The 20,000-nt window shown below is 44.3% G+C and overlaps 1 protein-coding gene across 1 annotated transcript in view; it reads right to left on the reverse strand.

The window, feature by feature from the left end:
* The window catches only part of LOC128691931 (leucine-rich repeat-containing protein 24-like), a 27,602-nt gene that overhangs the window by 7,028 nt on the left and 574 nt on the right, over positions 1 to 20,000 (reverse strand). The window lies entirely within an intron of this gene.

Genomic DNA, 20,000 nt, shown 5'->3' on the forward strand with positions numbered 1-20,000 from the left:
ACCTTCTATCAAGACTGGAGGACTGATCACCTTCTATCAAGACTGTGGGGACTGATCACCTTCTATCAAGACTGAGGGACGGATCACCTTCTATCAAGACTGAGGGACTGATCACCTTCTATCAATCCTGAGTGACGGATCACCTTCTATCAAGACTGGGGGACTGATCACCTTCTATCAAGACTGAGGGACTGATCACCTTCTATCAAGACTGAGGGACTGATCACCTTCTATCAAGACTGAGGGACTGATCACCTTCTATCAAGACTGAGGGACTGATCACCTTCTATCAAGACTGAGGGACTGATCACCTTCTATCAAGACTGAGGGACTGATCACCTTCTATCAAGACTGAGGGACTGATCACCTTCTATCAAGACTGAGGGACTGATCACCTTCTATCAAGACTGAGGGACTGATCACCTTCTATCAAGACTGAGGGACTGATCACCTTCTATCAAGACTGAGGGACTGATCACCTTCTATCAAGACTGAGAGACTGATCACCTTCTATCAAGACTGGGGGACTGATCACCTTCTATCAAGACTGAGGGACTGATCACCTTCTATCAAGACTGAGGGACTGATCACCTTCTATCAAGACTGGGGGACTGATCACCTTCTATCAAGACTGAGGGACTGATCACCTTCTATCAAGACTGGGGACTGAAAAACTTCTATCAAGACTGATCACCTTCTATCAAGACTGAGGGACTGGGGGACTGATCACCTTCTATCAAGACTGGGGGACTGATCACCTTCTATCAAGACTGGGGGACTGATCACCTTCTATCAAGACTGGGGGACTGATCACCTTCTATCAAGACTGGGGGACTGATCACCTTCTATCAAGACTGGGGGACTGATCACCTTCTATCAAGACTGAGGGACTGATCACCTTCTATCAAGACTGAGGGACTGATCACCTTCTATCAAGACTGAGGGACTGATCACCTTCTATCAAGACTGGGGGACTGATCACCTTCTATCAAGACTGAGGGACTGATCACCTTCTATCAAGACTGAGGGACTGATCACCTTCTATCAAGACTGGGGGACTGATCACCTTCTATCAAGACTGGGGGACTGATCACCTTCTATCAAGACTGGGGGACTGATCACCTTCTATCAAGACTGAGGGACTGATCACCTTCTATCAAGACTGAGGGACTGATCACCTTCTATCAAGACTGAGGGACTGATCACCTTCTATCAAGACTGAGGGACTGATCACCTTCTATCAAGACAGAGGGACTGATCACCTTCTATCAAGAGAGAGGGACTGATCACCTTCTATCAAGAGAGAGGGACTGACCACCTTCTATCAAGAGAGAGGGACTGATCACCTTCTATCAAGACAGAGGGACTGATCACCTTCTATCAAGAGAGAGGGACTGATCACCTTCTATCAAGAGAGAGGGACTGATCACCTTCTATCAAGACAGAGGGACTGATCACCTTCTATCAAGACAGAGGGACTGATCACCTTCTATCAAGACCGAGGGACTGACTGAGGGACATCACTTCTATCAAGAGAGAGGGGCTGAGCACCTTCTATCAAGACAGACGGACTGACCACCTTCTATCAAGACTGAGGGACTGATCACCTTCTATCAAGACTGAGAGACTGATCACCTTCTATCAAGACTGAGGGACTGATCACCTTCTATCAAGACTGAGGGACTGATCACCTTCTATCAAGACTGAGGGACTGATCACCTTCTATCAAGACTGAGGGACTGATCACCTTCTATCAAGACTGAGGGACTGATCACCTTCTATCAAGACTGGAGGACTGATCACCTTCTATCAAGACTGAGGGACTGATCACCTTCTATCAAGACTGAGGGACTGATCACCTTCTATCAAGACTGAGGGACTGATCACCTTCTATCAAGACTGAGGGACTGATCACCTTCTATCAAGACTGAGGGACTGATCACCTTCTATCAAGACTGGGGGACGGATCACCTTCTATCAAGACTGAGGGACTGATCACCTTCTATCAAGACTGGAGGACTGATCACCTTCTATCAAGACTGAGGGACTGATCACCTTCTATCAAGACTGAGGGACTGATCACCTTCTATCAAGACTGAGGGACTGATCACCTTCTATCAAGACTGAGGGACTGATCACCTTCTATCAAGACTGAGGGACTGATCACCTTCTATCAAGACTGAGGGACTGATCACCTTCTATCAAGACTGAGGGACTGATCACCTTCTATCAAGACTGAGGGACTGATCACCTTCTATCAAGACTGAGGGACTGATCACCTTCTATCAAGACTGAGGGACTGATCACAGACTGAGGGACTGACCACCTTCTCTCAAGACTGAGGGACTGATCACCTTCTATCAAGACTGAGGGACTGATCACAGACTGAGGGACTGATCATCTTCTATCAAGACTGAGGGACTGATCACCTTCTATCAAGACTGAGGGACTGATCACCTTCTATCAAGACTGGAGGACTGATCACCTTCTATCAAGACTGAGGGACTGATCACCTTCTATCAAGACTGAGGGACTGATCACCTTCTATCAAGACTGAGGGACTGATCACCTTCTATCAAGACTGAGGGACTGATCACCTTCTATCAAGACTGAGGGACTGATCACCTTCTATCAAGACTGAGGGACTGATCACCTTCTATCAAGACTGAGGGACTGATCACCTTCTATCAAGACTGAGGGACTGATCACCTTCTATCAAGACTGAGGGACTGATCACCTTCTATCAAGACTGGAGGACTGATCACCTTCTATCAAGACTGAGGGACTGATCACCTTCTATCAAGACTGGAGGACTGATCACCTTCTATCAAGACTGAGGGACTGATCACCTTCTATCAAGACTGAGGGACTGATCACCTTCTATCAAGACTGAGGGACTGATCACCTTCTATCAAGACTGGAGGACTGATCACCTTCTATCAAGACTGAGGGACTGACCCTTCTATCAAGACTGAGAGGACTGATCACCTTCTATCAAGACTGACTGATCACCTTCTATCAAGACTGAGAGACTGATCACCTTCTATCAAGACTGAGGGACTGATCACCTTCTATCAAGACTGAGGGACTGATCACCTTCTATCAAGACTGAGGGACTGATCACCTTCTATCAAGACTGAGGGACTGATCACCTTCTATCAAGACTGAGGGACTGATCACCTTCTATCAAGACTGAGGGACTGATCACCTTCTATCAAGACTGAGGGACTGATCACCTTCTATCAAGACTGAGGGACTGATCACCTTCTATCAAGACTGAGGAACTGATCACCTTCTATCAAGACTGAGGGACTGATCACCTTCTATCAAGACTGAGTATTGTCAACAGATTCTTGTCAACAATCTGCTGTCAACAGTCTGTCGTCAACAGACTATTGTCAACAGACTCTTGTCAACAGTCTGCTGTCAACAGTCTGTTGTCAACAGACTATTGTCAACAGACTCTTGTCAACAGACTCTTGTCAACAGGCTCTTGTCAACAGATTCTTGCCAACAGACTCTTGTCAACAGACTATTGTCAACAGTCTGTTGTCAACAGTCTGTTGTCAACAGACTATTGTCAACAGACTGTTGTCAACAGACTATTGTCAACAGACACTTGTCAACAGACTGTTGTCAACAGACTGTTGTCAACAGACTGTTGCCAACAGACTGTTGTCAACAGACTGTTGACAACAGACTGTTGTCAACAGAATAAGACTGAAGGACTGACCACTTTCTATCAAGACTGAAGGACTGACCACTTTCTATCAAGACTGAAGGACTGACCACCTTCTATCAAGACTGAAGGACTGACCACCTTCTATCAAGACTGAGGGACTGACCACCTTCTATCAAGACTGAAGGACTGACCACCTTCTATCAAGACTGAAGGACTGACCACTTTCTATCAAGACTGAAGGACTGACCACTTTCTATCAAGACTGAAGGACTGACCACTTTCTATCAAGACTGAGGGACTGACCACCTTCTATCAAGACTGAAGGACTGACCACCTTCTATCAAGACTGAAGGACTGACCACTTTCTATCAAGACTGAAGGACTGACCACTTTCTATCAAGACTGAAGGACTGACCACTTTCTATCAAGACTGAAGGACTGACCACCTTCTATCAAGACTGAAGGACTGACCACTTTCTATCAAGACTGAGGGACTGACCACCTTCTATCAAGACTGAAGGACTGACCACTTTCTATCAAGACTGAAGGACTGACCACTTTCTATCAAGACTGATGGACTGACCACCTTCTATCAAGACTGATGGACTGACCACTTTCTATCAAGACTGAGGGACTGACCACCTTCTATCAAGACTGATGGACTGACCACTTTCTATCAAGACTGAGGGACTGACCACCTTCTATCAAGACTGAGGGACTGACCACCTTCTATCAAGACTGATGGACTTACCACTTTCTATCAAGACTGATGGACTGACCACCTTCTATCAAGACTGATGGACTGACCACTTTCTATCAAGACTGATGGACTGACCACCTTCTATCAAGACTGATGGACTGACCACTTTCTATCAAGACTGAGGGACTGACCACCTTCTATCAAGACTGAGGGACTGACCACCTTCTATCAAGACTGAGGGACTGACCACCTTCTATCAAGACTGAGGGACTGACCACCTTCTATCAAGACTGAGGGACTGACCACCTTCTATCAAGACTGATGGACTGACCACCTTCTATCAAGACTGATGGACTGACCACTTTCTATCAAGACTGAGGGACTGACCACCTTCTATCAAGACTGAGGGACTGACCACCTTCTATCAAGACTGAGGGACTGACCACCTTCTATCAAGACTGAGGGACTGACCACCTTCTATCAAGACTGAGGGACTGACCACCTTCTATCAAGACTGAGGTTTTCTATCTTTTCTTTTATCTCCTTGTTTCATTTCCTTCTTTCATTTCCTTCTTTCATTTCCTTCTTTCATTTCCTTCTTTCATTTCCTTCTCTGAACCTCCTAAGCTCATGTTTCTCAGCTCCTGGGTTCATATTTTTTTAATTTCCTCAGGTTATATCACTGTTATTCATGTTACATCTCATCCCCTTCATTCTTCCTTCATTTTCCATTATTTTCCTTCATTTTCCTTCATTCTTCCTTCATTTTCCTTCATTCTTCCTTCATTTCCCTTCATTCTTCTTTCATTCTTCCTTCATTCTTCCTTCATTCTTCCTTCATTCTTCCTTCATTTCCTTTCATTCTTCCTTCATTTTCCTTCATTCTTCCTTCATTTTCCTTCATTCTTCCTTCATTTCCCTTCATTCTTCTTTCATTCTTCCTTCATTCTTCCTTCATTCTTCCTTCATTCTTCCTTCATTTCCTTTCATTCTTCCTTCATTTTCCTTCATTCTTCCTTCATTCTTCCTTCATTTTCCTTCATTCTTCCTTCATTCTTCCTTCATTTTCCTTCATTCTTCCTTCATTTCCCTTCATTCTTCCTTCATTCTTCCTTCATTCTTCCTTCATTTTCCTTCATTCTTCCTTCATTCTTCCTTCATTTTCCTTCATTCTTCCTTCATTCTTCCTTCATTTTCCTTCATTCTTCCTTCATTTCCCTTCATTCTTCCTTCATTCTTCCTTCATTCTTCCTTCATTTTCCTTCATTCTTCCTTCATTCTTCCTTCATTTTCCTTCATTCTTCCTTCATTCTTCCTTCATTTTCCTTCATTCTTCCTTCATTCTTCCTTCATTTTCCTTCATTCTTCCTTCATTTCCCTTCATTCTTTCTTCATTCTTCCTTCATTCTTCCTTCATTTTCCTTCATTCTTCCTTCATTCTTCCTTCATTTTCCTTCATTCTTCCTTCATTCTTCCTTCATTTTCCTTCATTCTTCCTTCATTTCCCTTCATTCTTCCTTCATTCTTCCTTCATTCTTCCTTCATTTTCCTTCATATCAACATTGACTTTAACGATAAAAAAGTTATCTTGGAAAAGGTGAAATTCTGTTTTAAAGCCGTTTTTATTAACAGTCTGTTGTCAACAGACTGTTGTCAACAGACTATTGTCAACAGAGTATTGTCAACAGATTCTTGTCAACAATCTGCTGTCAACAGTCTGTCGTCAACAGACTATTGTCAACAGACTCTTGTCAACAGTCTGCTGTCAACAGTCTGTTGTCAACAGACTATTGTCAACAGACTCTTGTCAACAGACTCTTGTGAACAGGCTCTTGTCAACAGATTCTTGCCAACAGACTCTTGTCAACAGACTATTGTCAACAGTCTGTTGTCAACAGTCTGTTGTCAACAGACTATTGTCAACAGACTGTTGTCAACAGACTATTGTCAACAGACACTTGTCAACAGACTGTTGTCAACAGACTGTTGTCAACAGACTGTTGTCAACAGACTATTGTCAACAGACACTTGTCAACAGACTGTTGTCAACAGAATAAGACTGAAGGACTGACCACTTTCTATCAAGACTGAAGGACTGACCACTTTCTATCAAAACTGAAGGACTGACCACCTTCTATCAAGACTGAGGGACTGACCACCTTCTATCAAGACTGAGGGACTGACCACCTTCTATCAAGACTGAAGGACTGACCACCTTCTATCAAAACTGAAGGACTGACCACTTTCTATCAAAACTGAAGGACTGACCACCTTTCTATCAAGACTGAAGGACTGACCACTTTCTATCAAAACTGAGGGACTGACCACCTTCTATCAAGATTGAAGGGACTGACCACCTTCTATCAAAACTGAAGGACTGACCACCTTCTATCAAGACTGAAGGACTGATCACCTTCTATCAAAACTGAAGGACTGACCACTTTCTATCAAGACTGAAGGACTGACCACCTCTATCTGAAGGACTGACACTTTCTATCAATACTGAGGGACTGATCACCTTCTATCAAAACTGAGGGACTGATCACCTTCTATCAAGACTGAGGGACTGACCACCTTCTATCAAGACTGAGGGACTGACCACCTTCTATCAAGACTGAGGGAGTCACCACCTTCTATCAAGACTGAGGGACTGACCACCTTCTATCAAGACTGAGGGAGTCACCACCTTCTATCAAGACTGAGGGACTGACCACCTTTTATCAAGACTGAGGGACTGATCACCTTCTACCAAAACTGAGGGACTGACCACCTTTTATCAAGACTGAGGGACTGACCACCTTCTATCAAGACTGAAGGACTGACCACCTTCTATCTAGACTGAGGGACTGACCACCTTCTATCAAAACTGAGGGACTGATCACCTTCTATCAAGACTGAGGGACTGATCACCTTCTATCAAGACTGAGGGACTGATCACCTTCTATCAAAACTGAGGGACTGATCACCTTCTATCAAGACTGAGGGAGTGACCACCGTCTATCAAAATTGAGGGACTGATCACCTTCTATCAAGACTGATGGACTGACCACCTTCTATCAAGACTGAGGGACTGACCACCTTCTATCAAGACTGAGGGACTGACCACCTTCTATCAAGACTGAGGGACTGACCACCTTCTATCATTTTCTGAGGGATGACCACCTTCTATCAAGACTGAGGGACTCCTTCTATCAAGACTGAGGGACTTTCCTTCTTTCATCAAGACTTCTTTCATTTCCTTCTTTCATTTCCTTCTTTCATTTCCTTCTTTCATTTCCTTCTTTCATTTCCTTCTTTCATTTCCTTCTTTCATTTCCTTCTTTCATTTCCTTCTTTCATCTCCTTCTTTCATTTCCTTCTTTCATTTCCTTCTCTGAACCTCCTAAGCTCATGTTTCTCAGCTCCTTGGTTCATATTTTTTTAATTTCCTCAGGTTATATCACTGTTATTCATGTTACATCTCATCCCCTTCATTCTTCCTTCATTTTCCTTCATTTTCCTTCATTTTCCTTCATTTCCCTTCATTCTTCCTTCATTTCTCTTCATTCTTTTTTCATTTTCCTTTATTTTCCTTCATTTTCCTTCATTTCCCTTCATTTCCCTTCATTCTTCCTTCATTTCTCTTCATTCTTTTTTCATTTTCCTTCATTTTCCTTCATTTTCCTTCATTTCCCTTCATTCTTCCTTCATTCTTCCTTCATTTTCCATCATTTTCCTTCATTTCCCTTCATTCTTCCTTCATTCTTCCTTCATTTCCCTTCATTCTTCCTTCATTTCCCTTCATTCTTCTTTCATTCTTCCTTCATTTCCCTTCATTCTTCCTTCATTTCCCTTCATTCTTCCTTCATTCTTCCTTCATTCTTCCTTCATACTTCCTTCATTTCCCTTCATTCTTCCTTCATTCTTCCTTCATTCTTCCTTCATTTCCCTTCATTCTTCCTTCATTCTTCCTTCATTTCCCTTCATTCTTCCTTCATTCTTCCTTCATTTCCTTTCATTCTTCCTTCATTTCCCTTCATTCTTCCTTCATTCTTCCTTCATTCTTCCTTCATTCTTCCTTCATTCTTCCTTCATTTTCCTTCATTCTTCCTTCATTCTTCCTTCATTTCCCTTCATTCTTCCTTCATTTCCCTTCATTCTTCCTTCATTCTTCCTTCATTCTTTCTTCATTCTTCCTTCATTCTTCCTTCATTCTTCCTTCATTCTTCCTTCATTCTTCCTTCATTCTTCCTTCATTCTTCCTTCATTCTTCCTTCATTCTTCCTTCATTTCCCTTCAGTCTTCCTTCATTCTTCCTTCATTTCCCTTCAGTCTTCCTTCATTCTTCCTTCATTCTTCCTTCATTTCCCTTCAGTCTTCCTTCATTCTTCCTTCATTCTTCCTTCATTCTTCCTTCATTCTTCCTTCAGTCTTCCTTCATTCTTCCTTCATTCTTCCTTCATTTCCCTTCAGTCTTCCTTCATTCTTCCTTCATTCTTCCTTCATTCTTCCTTCATTCTTCCTTCATTCTTCCTTCATTTCCCTTCAGTCTTCCTTCATTCTTCCTTCATTCTTCCTTCATTCTTCCTTCATTCTTCCTTCATTTCCCTTCATTCTTCCTTCATTCTTCCTTCATTCTTCCTTCATTTTCCTTCATTCTTCCTTCATTCTTAATTCATTTCCCTTCATTCTTCCTTCATTCTTCCTTCATTCTTCCTTCATTTTCCTTCATTCTTCCTTCATTCTTCCTTCATTTCCTTCATTCTTCCTTCATTCTTCCTTCATTCTTCCTTCATTCTTCCTTCATTCTTCCTTCATTCTTCCTTCATTTCCCTTCATTCTTCCTTCATTCTTCCTTCATTCTTCCTTCATTCTTCCTTCATTCTTCCTTCATTCTTCCTTCATTCTTCCTTCATTCTTCCTTCATTTTCCTTCATTCTTCCTTCATTCTTCCTTCATTTCCCTTCATTCTTCCTTCATTCTTCCTTCATTCTTCCTTCATTCTTCCTTCATTCTTCCTTCATTCTTCCTTCATTCTTCCTTCATACTTCCTTCATTTCCCTTCATTCTTCCTTCATTCTTCCTTCATTCTTCCTTCATTCTTCCTTCATTCTTCCTTCATTCTTCCTTCATTCTTCCTTCATTTCCCTTCAGTCTTCCTTCATTCTTCCTTCATTCTTCCTTCATTTCCCTTCAGTCTTCCTTCATTCTTCCTTCATTTCCCTTCAGTCTTCCTTCATTCTTCCTTCATTCTTCCTTCATTCTTCCTTCATTTCCCTTCATTCTTCCTTCATTCTTCCTTCATTCTTCCTTCATTTTCCTTCATTCTTCCTTCATTTCCGTTCATTCTTCCTTCATTTTCCTTCATTCTTCCTTCATTCTTCCTTCATTCTTCCTTCATTCTTCCTTCATTCTTCCTTCATTCTTCCTTCATTCTTCCTTCATTTTCCTTCATTCTTCCTTCATTTTCCTTCATTCTTCCTTCATTTTCCTTCATTCTTCCTTCATTTCCCTTCATTCTTCCTTCATTCTTCCTTCATTTTCCTTCATTCTTCCTTCATTCTTCCTTCATTTTCCTTCATATCAACATTGACTTTAACGATAAAAAAGTTATCTTGGAAAAGGTGAAATTCTGTTTTAAAGCCGTTTTTATTAACAGTCTGTTGTCAACAGACTGTTGTCAACAGGCTATTGTCAACAGAGTATTGTCAACAGATTCTTGTCAACAGTCTGCTGTCAACAGTCTGTCGTCAACAGACTATTGTCAACAGACTCTTGTCAACAGTCTGCTGTCAACAGTCTGTCGTCAACAGACTCTTGTCAACAGACTCTTGTCAACAGGCTCTTGTCAACAAACTCTTGCCAACAGACTCTTGTCAACAGACTATTGTCAACAGTCTGTTGTCAACAGTCTGTTGTCAACAGACTATTGTCAACAGACTCTTGTCAACAGACTCTTGTCAACAGACTATTGTCAACAGACTATTGTCAACAGACACTTGTCAACAGACTGTTGTCAACAGACTGTTGTCAACAGACTGTTGTCAACAGACTGTTGACAACAGACTGTTGTCAACAGAATAAAGCTAAAATTCCAATACGGTTTCCAGAGTTTGAAACCGATATGAAGATCTGTTCTCCAGGTATCGAATCGAAACCAATTTAGCTTGGTTAAACAGGGAAATTATATTGGGAAATACAACTGGGAAATTGGGGAGAGTCAGTTTAAACAATTCCCTGAACAAACCTACCCCAGAACAATCCCCTGAACAAACCTACCCCAGAACAATCCCCTGAACAAACCTCCCCAGAACAATCCCCTGAACAAACCTCCCCCAGAACAATCCCCTGAACAAACCTCCCCCAGAACAATCCCCTGAACAAACCTCCCCCAGAACAATCCCCTGAACAAACCTCCCCCAGAACAATCCCCTGAACAAACCTCCCCCAGAACAATCCCCTGAACAAACCTCCCCCAGAACAATCCCCTGAACAAACCTCCCCCAGAACAATCCTTTGAACACACCTCCCCAGAACAATCCTCTGAACAAACCTCCCCCAGAACAATCCCCTGAACAAACCTCCCCCAGAACAATCCCCTGAACAAACCTCCCCAGAACAATCCCCTGAACAAACCTCCCCAGAACAATCCCCTGAACAAATCTCCCCCAGAACAATCCCCTGAACAAACCTCCCCAGAACAATCCCCTGAACAAACCTCCCCCAGAACAATCCCCTGAACAAACCTCCCCAGAACAATCCCCTGAACAAACCTCCCCCAGAACAATCCCCTGAACAAACCTCCCCCAGAACAATCCCCTGAACAAACCTCCCCCAGAACAATCCCCTGAACAAACCTCCCCAGAACAATCCCCTGAACAAACCTCCCCCAGAACAATCCCCTGAACAATCCTCCCCAGAACAATCCCCTGAACAAACCCCCCAGAACAATCCCCCAGAACAATCCCCTTTGAACAATCCCCCCCTAGAACAATCCCCTGAACAAACCTCCCCCAGAACAATCCCTTGAACAAATCCCCCCTCCCCAGAACAATCCCCAAACCTCCCCCAGAGCAATCCCCTGAACAAACATCCCCAGAACAATCCCCTGAACAAACCTCCCCAGAACAATCCCCTGAACAAACCTCCCCCAGAACAATCCCCTGAACAAACCTCCCCAGAACAATCCCCTGAACAAACCTCCCCCAGAACAATACCCAGAACAAATCTCCCCCAGAACAATCCTCTCAACACACCTCCCCCAGAACAATCCCCTGAACAAATCTCCCCCAGAACAATCCCCTGAACAAACCTCCCCCGGAAAAATCCCCTGAGAACAATCCCCTGAACACACTTCCCCAGAACAATCCCCTGAACAAACCTCCCCAGAACAATCCCCTGAACAAACCTCCCCCAGAACAATCCCCTGAACAAACCTCCCCAGAACAATCCCCTGAACAAACCTCCCCAGAACAATCCCCTGAACAAACCTCCCCCAGAACAATCCCCTGAACAAACCTCCCCAGAACAATCCCCTGAACAAACCTCCCCAGAACAATCCCCTGAACAAACCTCCCCCAGAACAATCCCCTGAACAAACCTCCCCAGAACAATCCCCTGAACAAACCTCCCCCAGAACAATCCTTTGAACACACCTCCCCAGAACAATCCCCTGAACAAACCTCCCCCAGAACAATCCCCTGAACAAACCTCCCCCAGAACAATCCCCTGAACAAACCTCCCCCAGAACAATCCCCTGAACAAACATCCCCAGAACAATCCCCTGAACAAACCTCCTCCAGAACAATCCCCTAAACAAACCTCCCCAGAACAATCCCCTGAACAAACCTCCCCAGAACAATCCCCTGAATAAACCTCCCCCAGAACAATACCCAGAACAAATCTCCCCCAGAACAATCCCCTGAACACACCTCCCCAGAACAATCCCCTGAACAAATCTCCCCCAGAACAATCCCCTGAACAAACCACCCCCCGAAAAATACCCAGAACAAACCTCCCCCAGAACAATCCCCTGAACAAACCTCCCCAGAACAATCCTAACAAACCTCCCCCAGAACAATCCCCTGAACAAACCTCCCACAGAACAATCCCTTGAACAAACCTCCCCAGAACAATCCCCTGAACAAACCTCCCCAGAACAATCCCCTGAACAAACCTCCCCCAGAACAATCCCCTGAACAAACATCCCCAGAACAATCCCCTGAACAAACCTCCCCAGAACAATCCCCTGAACAAACCTCCCCCAGAACAATCCCCTGAACAAACCTTCCTAGAACAATCCCCTGAATAAACCTCCCCAGAACAAACCCCTGAACAAACCTCCCCCAGAACAATCCTCTGAACACACCTCCCCAGAACAATCCCCTGAACAAACCTCCCCAGAACAATCCCCTGAACAAACCTCCCCCAGAACAATCCCCTGAACAAACCTCCCCCAGAACAATCCCCTGAACAAACCTCCCCAGAACAATCCCCTGAACAAACCTCCCCCAGAACAATCCCCTGAACAAACCTCCCCCAGAACAATCCCCTGAACAAACCTCCCCAGAACAATCCCCTGAACAAACATCCCCAGAATAATGCCCTGAACAAACCTCCCCAGAACAATCCCCTGAACAAACCTCCCCAGAACAATCCCCTGAACAAACCTCCCCAGAACAATCCCCTGAACAAACCTTCCCAGAACAATCCCATGAACAAACCTCCCCAGAACACTCCCCTGAACAAACCTCCCCCAGAACTATCCCCTGAACAAACCTCCCCCAGAACAATCCCCTCAATCCCCTGAACAAACCTCCCCCAGAACAATCACCTGAACAAACCTCCCCAGAACAATCCCCTGAACAAACCTCCCCAGAACAATCCCCTGAACAAACCTCCCCAGAACAATCCCCTGAACAAACTTCCCCCAGAACAATCCCTTGAATAAACCTCCCCCAGAACAATCCCCTGAACAAACCTCCCCCACAGCAATCCCCTGAACACACTTCCCCAGAACAATCCCCTGAACAAACCTCCCCAGAACAATCCCCTGAATAAACCTCCCCCAGAACAATCCCCTGAACAAACCTCCCCAGAACAATCCTCCGAACAATCCTCCCCAGAACAATCCCCTGAAGAAACCTCCCCCAGAACAATCCCATGAACAAACCTCCCCAGAACAATCCCCTGAACAAACTTCCCCCAGAACAATCCCCTGAACAAACCTCCCCCAGAACTATCCCCTGAACAAACTTCCCCCAGAGCAATCCCCTGAGCAAACCTACCCCAGAACAATCCCTTGAACAAACCTCCCCCAGAACAATCCCCTGAACAAACCTCCCCAGAACAATCCCCTGAACAAACCTCCCCAGAACAATCCCCTGAACAAACCTCCTCCAGAACAATCCCCTAAACAAACCTCCCCAGAACAATCCCTTGAACAAACCTCCCCAGAACAATCCCCTGAACAAACCTCCCCCAGAACAATCCCCTGAACAAACCTCCGCCAGAACAATCCCCTGAACAAACCTCCCCAGAACAATCCCCTGAACAAACCTCCCCAGAAAAATCCCCTGAACAAACCTCCCCAGAACAATCACCTGAGCAAACCTCCCCAGAACAATCCCCTGAACAAACCTCCCCAGAACAATCCCCTGAACAAACCTCCCCCAGAACAATCCCCTGAACAAACCTCCCCAGAACAATCCCCTGAACAAACCTCCCCCAGAACAATCCCCTGAACAAACCTCCCAATCAGAACAATCCCCTGAACAAACCTCCCCAGAACAATCCCCTGAACAAACAGAACAATCCCCCAGAACAATCCCGTGAACAAACCTCCCCAGAACAATCCCCTGAACAAACCTCCCCCAGAACAATCCCCTGAACAAACCTCCCCAGAACAATCCCCTGAACAAACCTCCCCAGAACAATCCCCTGAACAAACCTCCCCAGAACAATCCCCTGAACAAACCTCCCCCAGAACAATCCCCTGAACAAACCTCCCCCAGAACAATCCCCTGAACAAACCTCCCCCAGAACAATCCCCTGAACAAACCTCCCCCAGAACAATCCCCTGAACAAACCTCCCCAGAACAATCCCCTGAACAAACCTCCCCCAGAACAATCCCCTGAACAAACCTCCCCAGAACAATCCCCTGAACAAACCTCCCCAGAACAATCCCCTGAACAAACCTCCCCAGAACAATCCCCTGAACAAACCTCCCCAGAACAATCCCCTGAACAAACCTCCCCAGAACAATCCCCTAAACAAACCCCCCAGAACAATCCCCTGAACAAACCTCCCCAGAACAATCCCCTGAACAAACCTCCCCCAGAACAATCCCCTGAACAAACCTCCCCAGAACAATCCCCTGAACAAACCTCCCCCAGAACAATCCCCTGAACAAACCTCCCCAGAACAATCCCCTGAACAAACCTCCCCCAGAACAATCTTCTGAACAAACCTCCCCAGAACAATCCCCTGAAAAAACCTCCCCCAGAGCAATCCTCTGAACAAACCTCCCCCAGAATAATCCCCTGAACAAACCTCCCCCAGAACAATCCCCTGAACAAACCTCCCCAGAACAATCCCCTGAACAAGCCTCCTCAGAACAATCCCCTGAACAAACCTCCCCAGAACAATCCCCTGGACAAACCTCCCCAGAACAATCCCCTGAACGAACCTCCCCAGAACAATCCCCTGAACAAACCTCCCCAGAACAATCCCCTGAACAAGCCTCCTCAGAACAATCCCCTGAACAAACCTCCCCAGAACAATCCCCTGGACAAACCTCCCCAGAACAATCCCCTGAACAAACCTCCCCAGAACAATCCCCTGAACAAACCTCCCCAGAACAATCCCCTGAACAAACCTCCCCCAGAACAATCCCCTGAACAAACCTCCCCAGAACAATACCCAGAACCCCTGAATCCCCTGAAGAAACCTCCCCAGAACAATCCCCTGAACAAACCTCCCCAGAACAATCCCCTGAACAAACCTCCCCAGAACAATCCCCTGAACAAACCTCCCCTGAACAATCCCCTGAACAAACCTTCCCCAGAACAATCCCTTGAACAAACCTTCCCCCGAACAATCCCTTGAACAAACCTCCCCCAGAACAATCCCCTGAGCAAACCTCCCCCAGAACAATCCCCTGAACAAACCTCCCCCAGAACATTCCCCTGAACAAACCTCCCAAGAACAATCCCATGAACAAACCTCTCCCAGAACAATCCCCTGAACAAACCTCCCCAGAACAATCCTCTGAACAAACCTCTCCAGAACAATCCCCTGAAGAAACCTCCCTAGAACAATCCCCTGAAGAAACCTCCCCAGAACAATCCCCTGAAGAAACCTCACCAGAACAATCCCCTGAACAAACCTCTCCCAGAACAATCCCCTGAACAAACCTCCCCAGAACAATCCCCTGAACAAACCTCCCCAGAACAATCCCCTGAAGAAACCTCCCTAGAACAATCCCCTGAAGAAACCTCCCCAGAACAATCCCCTGAAGAAACCTCCCCAGAACAATCCCCTGAACAAACCTCCCCAGAACAATCCCCTGAACAAACCTCACCAGAACAATCCCCTGAACAAACCTCCCCAGAACAATCCCCTGAACAAACCTCCCCCAGAACAATCCCCTGAACAAACCTCCCCCAGAACAATCCCCTGAACAATTCACGACTAACACAATACCATGGCTGGAATAATTCACGACTAACATACAATACCATGGCTGGAACAATTCACGACTAAGATACAATACCATGGCTAGAAAAATATACGACTAACATACAATACCATAGCTGGAACAATTCACAACAAAGACACAATACCATGGCTGGAACAATACACGACTAACATACAATACCATAGCTGGAACAATTCACAACAAACACACAATACCATGGCTGGAACAATACACGACTAACATACAATACCATAGCTGGAACAATTCACAACAAACACACAATACCATGGCTGGAACAATTCACGACTAACACACAATACCATAGCTGGAACAATTCACAACAAACACACAATACCATGGCTGGAACAATTTACGACTAACACACAATACCATGGCTGGAACAATTCACGACTAACATAGAATACCATGGCTGGAACAATACGCGACTAGCACACAATACCATGACTGGAACAATTCACAACAAACACAATATTATGACTGGAACAATCACAACAAACACAATACCATAGCTGGAACAATTCACGACTAACATACAATACCATGACTGGAACAATTCACAACAAACACACAATACCATGGCTGGAACAATTCACGACTAACACACAATATAGCTGGAACAATTCACGACTAACACACAATACCATGGCTGGAACAATACACGACTATCATACAATACCATGGCTGGAACAATACACGACTAACACACAATACCATAGCTGGAACAATACACGACTAACACACAATATCATGGCTGTAACAATTCACAACAAGCACACAATACCATGGCTGGAACAACTCACAACAAACACACAATATCATGGCTGGAACAATACATTACTAACATACAATACCATGACTGGAACAATCATAACAAACACACAATACCATGACTGGAACACTCACAACAAACACACAATACCATGGCTGGAACAATCATAACAAACACACAATACCATGACTGGAACAATCACAACAAACACACAATACCACGACTGGAACAACTCACAACAAACACACAATACCACGACTGGAACAACTCACAACAAACACACAATACCATGACTGGAACAACTCACAACAAACACACAATACCATGACTGGAACAACTGACAACAAACACACAATACCATGACTGGAACAACTCACAACAAACACACAATACCACGACTGGAACAACTCACAACAAACACACAATACCAGGACTGGAACAACTCACAACAAACACACAATACCACGACTGGAACAACTCACAACAAACACACAATACCATGACTGGAACAACTCACAACAAACACACAATACCACGACTGGAACAACTCACAACAAACACACAATACCACGACTGGAACAATCACAACAAACACACAATACCACGACTGGAACAACTCACAACAAACACACAATACCACGACTGGAACAATCACAACAAACACACAATACCATGACTGGAACAACTCACAACAAACACACAATACCATGACTGGAACAACTCACAACAAACACACAATACCATGACTGGAACAACTGACAACAAACACACAATACCATGACTGGAACAACTGACAACAAACACACAATACCACGACTGGAACAACTCACAACAAACACACAATACCACGACTGGAACAACTCACAACAAACACACAATACCATGACTGGAACAACTCACAACAAACACACAATACCATGACTGGAACAACTCACAACAAACACACAATACCATGACTGGAACAACTCACAACAAACACACAATACCATGACTGGAACAACTCACAACAAACACACAATACCATGACTGGAACAACTCACAACAAACACACAATACCATGACTGGAACAACTCACAACAAACACACAATACCACGACTGGAACAACTCACAACAAACACACAATACCATGACTGGAACAACTCACAACAAACACACAATACCATGACTGGAACAACTCACAACAAACACACAATACCACGACTGGAACAACTCACAACAAACACACAATACCAGGACTGGAACATCTCACAACAAACACACAATACCAGGACTGGAACAACTCACAACAAACACACAATACCAGGACTGGAACAACTCACAACAAACACACAATACCAGGACTGGAACAACTCACAACAAACACACAATACCAGGACTGGAACAACTCACAACAAACACACAATACCTCGACTGGAACAACTCACATCAAACACACAATACCACGACTGGAACAACTCACAACAAACACACAATACCATGACTGGAACAACTCACAACAAACACACAATACCATGACTGGAACAACTCACAACAAACACACAATACCATGACTGGAACAACTCACAACAAACACACAATACCATGACTGGAACAACTCACAACAAACACACAATACCATGACTGGAACAACTCACAACAAACACACAATACCATGACTGGAACAACTCACAACAAACACACAATACCACGACTGGAACAACTCACAACAAACACACAATACTATGACTGGAACAACTCACAACAAACACACAATACCATGACTGGAACAACTCACAACAAACACACAATACCAGGACTGGAACAACTCACAACAAACACACAATACCAGGACTGGAACAACTCACAACAAACACACAATACCAGGACTGGAACAACTCACAACAAACACACAATACCATGACTGGAACAACTCACAACAAACACACAATACCATGACTGGAACAACTCACAACAAACACACAATACCATGACTGGAACAACTCACAACAAACACAATACAAGGACTGGAACACTACATAACAAACACACAATACAGGACTGGAATAATCACATAACCACATACAATACTATGGATTGGAACAACCTACAATAAATACACAATACCAGGACTGGAATAACCTTACAATAAATACAATACCTGGATTGGAACAACTTCATAAATAAATACACAATACCAAGGATTGGAAATAACTTACAACAAACACACAAATACCAAGGACTGGAAATAACTCCACAACAAACAAACACACAATACCATGACTGGAACAACTCACAACAAACACACAATACCACGACTGGAACAACTCCCAACAAACACACAATACCACGACTGGAACAACTCACAACAAACACACAGAGAAACAACAAGTCCTAGATTTGTTTGTTTGTTTGTTTACAATCAACAACAATAGCAAAACTCAATTTGAAATATTGTTCAGTCAAGGTTCTATTTGAACTCTGAGTTTTAAACCCCACATAAGGTTCACTTTGATCACTAGGCGCGTTTAACCTCAGTGAGGTTTAATTCTAGCACTTGTTAAACCCCTTGTGGGGTTTAGGTCATACACTTGCCTTTGCAAAACCAATATGAGGTTTAATTCGAACACTTTTAACCTTAAAACCTAATATAAATTTAATTTCGAACATTTTAAACCCCACCTTCGAAGGTTTTACAAACACCTAATTAAACCACCACAAAATGTTCTTTTAAAATAATAAATATATTTTTAAACCCCCCTGAGGTTCTATTACTTTCATCTCCACAGGGGGGGGGGTTTAAATCCACAAATCGGCAAGTAATCCACATGTGGGATTATAATTAGGATTATTCTCCAGGATTTTTCTCAGAGGTAAATACTGATACAGATTTTTATTGTATATGAGAAAGAAGTATCTGTCTGGGCACTGGGCACTGGGCACTGGGCACTGGGCACTGAGATTGTGGCACTGGGAGGTCACGGTGCCTCTAGGGCATAAAGATTTGGCACTGGGCACTGAGGTTGGGGCAGCGAAAGGTCACAGTCCTCTGTAACGCAAAGATTTGGCACTGGTCACTGAGACTGTGGCACTTTGAGGTCACGTTGCCCCTAGGGCATAGAAATTTGGCACTGGGCACTGTGATTGTTGCACTGGAAGGTCACGGTGCCCCT

Source organism: Cherax quadricarinatus, chromosome 75 (assembly GCF_038502225.1).
Source record: "Cherax quadricarinatus isolate ZL_2023a chromosome 75, ASM3850222v1, whole genome shotgun sequence".
Lineage (NCBI taxonomy): Eukaryota > Metazoa > Arthropoda > Malacostraca > Decapoda > Parastacidae > Cherax > Cherax quadricarinatus.